Source organism: Micropterus dolomieu, linkage group LG19, assembly GCF_021292245.1.
Source record: "Micropterus dolomieu isolate WLL.071019.BEF.003 ecotype Adirondacks linkage group LG19, ASM2129224v1, whole genome shotgun sequence".
Lineage (NCBI taxonomy): Eukaryota > Metazoa > Chordata > Actinopteri > Centrarchiformes > Centrarchidae > Micropterus > Micropterus dolomieu.
In genome coordinates this window covers 18,377,943-18,388,590 of record NC_060168.1, presented here as the reverse complement: position 1 = coordinate 18,388,590, position 10,648 = coordinate 18,377,943, and the positions used below count along the sequence as shown (strand labels likewise).

The 10,648-nt window shown below is 38.4% G+C and overlaps 1 long non-coding RNA gene across 1 annotated transcript; it reads right to left on the bottom strand.

Annotated features, from left to right (window-relative positions):
* Window positions 1-2,354: 2,354 nt before the first annotated feature.
* Window positions 2,355-9,564, bottom strand: LOC123957670. Its single transcript, XR_006821848.1, has 3 exons — window positions 9,477-9,564; window positions 2,647-2,781; window positions 2,355-2,464 (listed from the first exon to the last, which is right to left on the bottom strand). It is a non-coding gene; the product is annotated as an uncharacterized LOC123957670 (long non-coding RNA).
* Between the last annotated feature and the right edge of the window lie 1,084 nt (window positions 9,565-10,648).

The following is a 10,648-nucleotide window of genomic DNA, read 5'->3' as shown; positions in this document are numbered from 1 at the left end:
AAAAGCAGGTGAATTATTCAATTCTGGCATGTCAGGGTCCTTTGGAGAGAGGGGCCCATTTCTATTGAAATGGGTCAAACATAGCTAAGGCTGCCACTCTTAAGTGAGTCCTCAATACTAGAAATTCCAACACCTGCTGTAATAATTGAGTCATTGGTATTGATCGACAACCCTATTAACACCCTGCAGTTATACTGTGGTCAGCTTGGGGTAAGTACAAAGCTTTGAGGGAAAATTCATGAAAGTAGTTTTACTTTGTTGTTTACAGCTGATGTCAGTGATTCTTCTGCACTTGTGCTGTTAAGCCAATTGCCTCTAGCTTTATAGATGTTGCCAAAAGACTTCCTAAGCTTAATGCCATGACAGGAGTTAGGGTTGATTGATTGACAGACACAAACATACTCCACTGGGTATTGACCACAGATTGGTTACAGTGTGAAAAAGACATACACAATGTGTCACAATGTGCCAACAAATGATCAGATGTAGAAAATGCTATTTATGTGCCTCCTTTTCCCACAGTTCCATAAACGATGCTTTTTTACTCCATTTTTTTCCATTTGGACGTACACATTACATCCCGATTGACCACACTGACCCCCCCCCGCATAAGCTTTTACACACATGAGTGGAATAGAAAGTGACATTTTCCAGCAAGCTTTGTTACCCATCAGTCATTATTAGCAAGCGTCATCGAGAGAAAACCCTCAGAGCGCTGAGGCATAGGGAACAGGGGCCTTTGAGTGTTAGGAGGGGACAAAGGAGCAAGGCTGGATTTAATGTGTGCACGCACCCTCTTTAGCTTAAACTGGTAAATCATGGTAAACCATCAAGCAGAATTAGCCTACATCACATAGGAAAGACCAATAAACAACAAACTGTGCTTTATACTTTAGTCATTTACCAAAGGTAAAGAATTTGCAGAGTTTGTGACAGTGTCAAACATTAATTAAATGTAATGTCATCTAGATATCTTGTCAATGTCTTCCTTTATTGCTTTTTTGCTTGTGGAAAAAAAATCAGCTTCCTTTATTTACTGTATAACTCTAACCAGCATCTTTGTACTTACTGTTCCTTACAGTCACTTCCCCTTCTGGCAATTAGCCAATGTCACACAGTTAGCCAATAAATCTTAAATACAGTACTTTTGTTAGCTTTATTTGGCTGTAACTAAGACAAAGATTCTATGGGCACAATTACACGCTGCCCTTGTTAAGTCCTTGCACAGTTTCGAGTGTGATTGCTGGTGATGGGATCTAACAACTTCACTGGTTTGTTCAACCAACAAAATGGCACACCGCTTTTTCGCTGTCTTACAACAAAATATTGGTCTTTTTTATTGGTATACAATGCATGTACTGTAGCCTAAGATATATACATATCCTTCTATTGGTTGTATAGGCCAGGAAATAACATTTAGAGTGGTAGTGGTAGTGCAAGTTGTGCACATGGTTGTTCTGCCACATTTTTAATTTAAGCTTATCAATAATTGTCAGTCCAATTCATCAAAGTCTTGTACATTTAACCAGTGTCAACTGTCCATAGAGAATCACTGGCTCCCTGAGGTCAATGCTTGAAATGAAGAGGCTTGTTATTATAAGGTCTTAATATTGCATGATATTCCTGCACACTCTGAATGTTGGAGTATTTTAAAAAATGTATGAGACAAACCATATCGTGGTTTGCCTAATCAGTGATTAACACTTAATGGACGCATTGCATGTGCCCCTTTAATAAAGCATAATGGCACTCTGACCTCTTAAAGACCACTTGGTTTTCTCACTGCTTTGTAAGCATGAACAGCAGGTTTTTGCCTCAAACAGTGGTAGGCTAATATTGCCAAGTAACTGTCAGCAAATATTGGCAGCTTGATTGCTTTGATAGCTTCTTGCTTGTTCGTTCTTTCTGTGGTGCTCCCTCACCCCTTTTCAAATGTGTATAGGTGTGCTTACCAGATGAGGTAGAGTGGGAGAAATACATTTAAGATTTGAACTTGCAGGGAAAGGAAGAGTCTTGTTTGCACAAATAACATGGAAGACAAAAAGGGAGGGGGCCTTAAACAAAAAAACAGAGCATCTTTAGATTTGCACATTGTTATCGCAGTGGTGTCAGTGCTGTGACTGTGACACAGAGAAGACAATGACAATCTTTACTTCTAAGCACAGACATCCTTAAATTCAACTTGCCAGACAGGATATTTTTTTCTAAGCACACAAGTCAAATTTCAATCCCTGGTGAAATCTACCTTTTGTTGGAGGGGTCCTGTTATTGAAAATTAATGAACACCCTTCAGCCAGTCAGAATAGCATATTCACCTAGGTCATGTTATAATGTAAAATATGTTCTACAATCAATGCATATGCACACTGCAATAACTTTAATGAAAATGAAGATAATAGTTCAGTCTGGAATGAAGATGGTCTTCAGATAGCTGCCGGACCAGATCCTATCATCATTATGACACCTGCGAGACAGTGAGATTGAGGGAATACAGTTGAAATAGATTTAGAGAGACAGAGAAAAGGAGAAAGGGAATATTAGAAGGGGGAAAAGGGAGATCTACAGCATCGGCATTATTGTTAAATACATACAATCACAGACAGAAAAATGCCCAAAGACTTGCTGGAGTGGCAGTACTTGACTCACCACTCTTATACCCCTCCATCCCTCCAGAATCACTTTCATAGCGGGTGTACTAGTGCATAAAGTCTTCCATGGCTGAGACCTGACAGCCTCAGATGCCAAAAATCCATCTTCCAATGCAATTTAGCACAGAGGGAGCTGGGAAGATGGGGAAATTATACAGGACTCGAGTCAGAGTTTTAAGGTAGCTGTGGAGGCCTACAGACACATTTGAAATGATGACAGGTTGCAAGAATCTGACAAGTCAAAAGTTAGTGACTCCAAAAATAAAATTTCAGTCACTTTCTTCAGACCCTTGTGACAAGGCGAAGTATTGAGGCGCTGTCGCGCTCCTTGTCTTTGTTTCCATATAGGCTCAAGATAACTAGCCGCCCGACCAATTTTCCTCTGAAGCCTTCTCATTTCTCACCTCAACTGAGGAAAATGACAGAGATAAACTAATGGCAATTGTTGAAGTTGACTCAGTGGAATGAAATCTTATTGTCAGTACAGTAAGAGTGAATTATGAAAAAGAAACTGCATGAGTTATGTGGATGCATCTTTCCAAATGACAATGTATTTTTACTGCTCTGCATTTCTCAAGGTTTGGTTTAGTGCAAGCTTTTCTCTTGTTTGAATACAATTACAAAATTGAAGTTACAATGCTCAGAAATTTCCAGACACTTACATCTATTCATGAATAATACCCAATTGTACTTTTACTGCTGAAGAAACTTTAAGGTTTCACAAACATTTACTGTCACTGGAGCAGTGAAAGAGGTCCTTTTTATGATTATATTGGAAAGTCAGTCTGGAAATACATTTCACTAAGACTATTAATATTTAAACCCAAATGATGTCATTTTTCTAGGATACAGGGTCACCACACACATACTCCTGAATTCAGCAGAAGTCAGGTATTTAAGTGACAGCACTGTCTCCGGATTTCTTCTACAGATAAACGCACATACATTTGCTCATCACTTACAGGACAAGGTTTAGACGCTTTCTACAGTATTAGAAAGGTAATCTAGGCGATTGTAGTCTGTACATTTATGGCTACAGACCAAACAAGAACTACTAGCAGCTAGTGCATCACGATTTTCAAGGATAACAGGAACTGTAGTGGTAAAGCTAAAAACATGCATATCGCAAAAAGTAATGTGAAAAGGAGTACAACAGGAGTGACAAAATCCATTTTGTACCATCTACTATTACTATTTTCTTTTACATTTCCAAGGCACACAATGTTCCTTCAGCATGGTTCTTATAGCTCTGGAACACAGACATTCTCCTCTACCCATTTATATCCAGGTAGGTTATTTGCTGTGTTGATGTCATACAGGCAAAAAAAAATCTCATGTAGTTTCATAGTCTGTATATGAAAAAAAAAGATTAAAATGTCCTAGAACACGTTTAAAACCACTGACATGTGACTTGGCATGTCTAAGCAGCCCAGCTTATCCTAAAAAACAATGTATGACATGCCTATCTTAGACATGTGGCTACTCTATGCCATAAGCCTCTAAATATAGTGAAAACTCAAGCCTACATGAGGAAACTGTACATATAGAGAAAACAATAAATTATTATATACATTGTTGCATTTCATATGTATTCAAATGTCTCATTGTGATTTTTTGGCCTGAAGGTCTTTTCAAATTAAGTTATGGGGATAAGGAAAAGTCACAGAGCAGTTAGTACAGTTTCTGTTATTAAATATACTTTGATTCTATAGCCTTCTAGACTGAATACCTTTAAATTCTTTGTGCTATGGGAAAAAACATTCTCTCAGTTTTGCTTAAATTTTTCAACATTTTGAAATGTGCTACTCATGAGAGATTGAGGAAGTTATCTGTTATTTTCTTATTTTTAAGCATTAAATCTATTTATGTCCTCTAAGAATCTTGGTGAAATGTCTGCACATAAATCTTTGTTGTTTGATCTGAAGAAAATATTTTAAATATTTACCCCAGTGAAAAGTTTTGAAGTGATCGGTTCATTAATTTAAAGCCTTGATGCTTAAAATACCAGGAGTTGAATACATTTTGGAAATTAAACTCAATTTCATTTCTGAAAATTATGTTCATTGCAGACAGCAACGTGGTTGCTGGTGTGAGTCAAGGCAATTACTGCAGATCAGAGTCAGGAAAACCATCACTTCACAAAGTTGTGATAATGGCTGAACACATTTGGTCTGGACAAATAAATGATACAGCATGGTGGTAAATAGATTACACAAAGCCGCTTAAAATAAATTGATTACCCTGAATGGCCATTAACATGCCTTTCAATGGCTAATAATATTAACATACAATGCTATTCCTTCTGGGGCTCAACACAGCAATCTGTGAAAAGCCAAGTGTAATGTGGGCAAAGTGCTCTTGTCCCTCAGAGGAACACATGACCCAACTGTCAGATGCCAAAATGCCAAAGGCTTGATTGACAGTCTTGTGTTAAACTGCATGTTTGAACTCATTAGCACATTAAGGCCTTGTTACATGAAGGACCCCCAGCCATTGTGTATTAATGTTGTACTCTTGATTCTTTCAACTTGTCAATGAACACAGCATCCTTGTGGGAATAATGTAATGGTAACGCATTTTTGAAAAGACCTCAGAATATGTATATTATATTGTATATCAGATATGTCATTTATATGCCAAAAATCTCTGTATCGACATTAGCCATTTAGTTTAGTAGTACAAACACATACATTTGCATACATACTGTTCATGCATCAAGTGGTGCCTGTGCCCAGATAGACACACACACACACACACACACACATACACACACACACACACACACACACACACATCACTCAAAAGTCACCATGGGTTCTTTCTTTACAACAGCTGTAATTCCAGTCTCAATCATAGCACAGTGCTGAGAGCTCAGCATCAGTCAAGTCCGCCCACTCCTATTCTCACATCTGTCACATCAAACAATCACGTTGAACTTTAGGGTTAAAAAAATCTTTAAAGCTTTGCTTCAAAAAAGGAGTACGGAACAGTAAGGGACATATAAACATGTGTTTGTGCCAGGCTTGTATTTGGTGACAAAAGGTTACCTCTGGGACGGAAGTGCAAAAATATACTGATCCATCCTCTCTGCAATGTGTAGACGCTAATACCTTGGCACAGTACAGGTTACAAAGAGGGTTTGCTTTTCAAAGACAAGTGCTCGCATTTTCCTTTTTAAGTAGTGACTGTCAGCATAATGCATCTTTCGTAAAAGTGATTGACGTATGGTGTTATCTTCCTCAGTGGCATTCTAAAGAGGGCTAGTGGCAGTCTCAATGCACTCTTCATTCTTAACTAACAGGGACAGCGCATGGCTGGAAGCTGTCGCCTTGTTGGTCCATGTTTGACAATGATGTATTTCTATACCAACTGAATAGTGTTCAATAGCCAGCCTCAGTATATACTGTATACTGTGCATATGATAGCATGTTTTCTTAAATTTTTTCTTAGATAATGTGCTCTTTGGCATCTTGTGTCATATGTGCTGAACGAAAATCATACTTTTCTGTTGTGTGAGACCTTGCCATTGTATTTTGTGCAATATGAAATATTCTCATGTCGATGATAGTCCTAAGGAGGATGCTTAGACAATTTAGTCCAGTGAGTGACAAGAAGATGCCCTTTAGCATAATGAGACTTTGACAATTAAATTCCACTCTGACACACTTTTCCACCCAGGTTATAAATAATTAATTTGAAGAAGTAAGCAGTCAAGAGAATGTCACATCTCATTTGGTTGCGCTGAGCGACAATGACGAGAGTGAGACATGCGGCTTACAGGATACTATTGAAAGGATAGATATCCTGTTCCACAGTGACACAGGCGTGTGAATGAATCTCAGTAAGAGAAGTGATGTTCAATGCCAGGATTTTATTTTGTTAATTCTCTTAGCTCACATTAAGTGTTTGTTAAAGTAAGCTCACTCTCACTTTTTGAACTTTTAAATAAATGAGAATGAGTAACTATGCCACAGAGAATCTTAAAGGAAGCTTTTAGTAGTTTAGGGGAGATTGAATAGTAAAGGAGATACATGTCTGATTAAGTGTTGGACTGCTTAGTTATAAGTTTAGTGTTAAAAACACATTTTCAACATACTTTTATTATTCTCCATTCTGTTTCGATTTTATTTTCCACAACAACATTTGACCTCAGTTGACAAAAAAACATAATCAAAATTCAAGAGTGAATATATATACTTGTCTTATAAGGCTTGACGATGGAAGTTACTGACATGCAATCAAAAGCATATCAGATGCAAATGACACTATTGTTTGTCCCAGTGAATTTTCTCAGAGCAATTCCAACAATCATACTTTGAAACAATCTCCTTCTGAAAGATTTTGGCTGTAGACTGACTGTATTGAGCCTTCAATATAGATGAACATCGCTCTAACCCTCCATTCAAACTCACTGTATGATGCAAGTCAATGCAAGTCAATATATTACAGGATTTCACTGAAATTACCATGCATGTCTTACAGGGTCAACATACTCCAGAAATCCTGAGCTGTCTATGCCAGTGTGAATGGCAGATTCTCCTTTCCACCCCCTGCAATTTGGTGATGGAAATATATTCCTCTTTCAGGCTGACATGGAGCATCGTACAGGTCATATCAGTCTTTTGATCAAGCAGCCATTAATAATCATGGGGCATGAAAAAACTAGACTTGCATATAGTCAGTCCCATTAATAAATGATAACTCTGATCCAATTAAAAGGCCTTGCAAAGGAGGGTTTCTCAGGGTGTCCTCACAGAACATTTTTTGAAGGCACGCAGGCCTGTAAATAATCAAGCCTGGGGCGATCCAGCCCTCAGTACCCAGGAGATGCAGGCTGTGTCAACAGTGTGGCACTGTGCTGTCACCACATATCACTCCTGAGCCTTCTCACAGCCCTCAGCCGTGTGAAAACACCACATCCCTTATCTTTTCCCTCCTTACCATGCCGCCATGTTAACCGTAGAGCATACACACCGGAGCCAACCTACTATACTATGTTAGACTTTTTTCAAACATCCTGTTTGCCTGCTACATCTGGCTTGCTTCCCGTTGTGTTTTTTTTATTGCTGTGTAAACAGAATACAGAGTTTTGAATTGGTGGATATTTCACCATTGGAAGCAGATATGTTGTAGAAATTAGTGACTTGTCCCTCTATATTACCATTAATCCCTTCCTAATTTACAATAAAATGTGGAAATATAATACTGTTATCAGTCACTCATGAATAAATACATTCTTGTGACTCTGTCTAAGCCACTATTCCTTCTGATATCCCTAAGAGCTTTAACTAGAATATAAGCTTGTCACTGTTCTTGCATCATCGTTAAACAATTTTCTAATGCCATATTTTAGTGTTTAATGAATGCATCAGTCACTGAAAATGTGCGACATTGTAGTTGTTTCTGGCCACACTTTTGTTTGCATGTGCCGCACAGACTGGTCCTTTAAAAGGAAATGCATGGAGATATGTGGTCTTAGATGAAAATTCATGTGACTTGGCATCATTAGTGGAACGGACACGCTCATTCAGGTTGGCGTTTAGCTTTGTGCCTGAGGCTTGATGATGCCCTAAAATATGAGCCATAGTGTGTGTAGAGCAGGCTGTGACCTTCTTATACAGAAGCGTTAATACTCCAGAACAATATGACGGAACATGGGAACAAAATTATCTTAATTAGGAAAGGAACTCATTCTGTCTCACACCAGCAGAGTCACCAGTCTACCAGTCAACTTTCCAGCACCTTATTATAATGTAATGATTTCCATTGAATTAAACATGTCAGCCTAACTTCAAATGCAGGGAGAGGCAATGCTGAATATAATAGAGTGGTTGGTTACACTGCATTCATGCTGAAGCTGGGATTGAAAATTATTAGGTATGAGCTGTTTTGTGTATAATGGACACAGACTGAAATGTTTAGCACAAAATTGCATTTACTTAACTATGGTCAAGTTAGCATTTCTCACTTACACGAAAATCTATATTTGGAGCTGGGAAGTGCTCCTACTCAGGCATCAGTTTGACATTGTCATTACTGCTAAGAGTGGCCTTTCAAATAAATATAATTCCATTTTAATGTTTGACATACAAGCAAGGTTTTAAACTGCTGAAGTAAATGGCAGCCCACCATTTTTCCCCCATTTCTATAATGTGCCACAAGCTGCCGAGCAAATGTAAGACAATGAGATTATTTTGCAAACTTAATCATTTTGTTGCACTGACTTTGGAATTTAATTTAAAGTGAATTTGCACTAAACCTTACAATCAGAATGTTCTCAAGGTTAAATAACAAAAGGTTAATAATGAAATATTTCCACTGGCATCTTTATTATTCTTATGCTTTTGTTATATTTTATAAAAAGTTGCCACCAGGGTTGAAGTTAATTAAACCTTATAATTCACTTACTTTAAATTATTGAACCTTCAATGCCAAACATTTCAGCTCTTAAATTTATGCTGATTTGATTGAGGTGAAAGTGCATTAACAAATAACACATTTAGTTATCTTCGTCCTCTCCGTACATTCCATTTACACCAGTGCAAACTCATTGCAATTCATGTGATAGCACACTTGATTACAAGCACACACTGTTGCAGGTTTCCAGTACAATTAAGATGCTTGTTCTTGATGACTTATTTGCCCCATACAATAATTGACATATCCCTAAAGTGCAAGCAAGGCATTAACTCAGGAACAAAAATAGATGTGAGTGCTATGTATTTATTGATGAAATAATCATCAAGCTGCAGTTCATTAGACCCTGCTTTATGTTTCAGTTTTAATTATTGGTCCTGGAAGATGTAACATGACAGGATCTTTAATCACCTGAGACAGAGGCTTGCTTCAAAAGGACACCTTGCTGACACGCTGAGCAGGGAATGTGTCTGCAATGCAGATTCACTGATCTCTATGAGTACATGTGTCACATTACCTTGATAATTAACAAAGGGATGTGTCAATTACCACCGGGCAATCAGGAAAACCGTGCCAGCAGGTGGGTTCAAAGGATGGGGATTTCAATCGCAGCTTAGGCATCTCTGCTGCCAATCAAAGTTGTACTCACCTCTCCCTATAGGTGAAAGGAGACTACCAGCACCAGCAGCATTCCCACAGCAAATATTCAAAGAAGGGCAAATTGGACTCAGCTCAGTGGAGCAGAGAGGGCACAGAGAGAACCCTTCTACTGCCTTCTTGTGCACATGCGTACTGCGTGTCTTCTTTTCCCACGGAGATAATCTGCATTTCAGCCTCATATGACTCACCTAAGACTAGAGGTATACGACAAGATGCATAAACCTTAACCAGTTTTGAAATGCATTGCATTACACACAATGATATAGTTTTACAGAGAATCACTGTGAGATTTGTTTTTGTCTTAAATATGCTCGCACCAGAAAATGAGGTGTTTTTGCTGTCTGTACCTGTCACTGATGATCCTGCTGTGACTGTTGATCTAGCAGGAATGCAGGTGATCCCACATGAATAAGTATATATTACTATGGCACTTCAAAATGAATAGAGGAAGGGGAAAAAATGGTCAGTTTTAGTTAGAAATACAGGGGAGCAAACAAAGCAATGAAGGTAAAAGTGGTACAGTTTAACAGGTAGCTTATTCATTTTAAGGAAGGAGTATCCAAATTGTTCTTCCTTTTAAATTAATCAGTGATTTAATATTTCTGGGTCACTTCATTCTAATCTGGGCTCTCATTTGCTGTTGACAGTCCTCACTGAAATAAATGTCTCGTTCCACCGCAATACCAAGACCAGTGCAGATGTGGGCAGCAACGCTTGTGACCAAGGTTCTGATTGAACAGACATGCACAGTAAATCATACTGAGTCTTTTCCTGAGGAGTACATGGAACTTTCATCCAGCAACTGAAAGAGCAACACAACACTGACATATTTAACCCCAGCCGGGGATGACCTCATCTTCGGTTCATATAATCTCTATGATCTGTGCATGTTTGGTGCCACACCAACTTCCTTCACCTCTCAG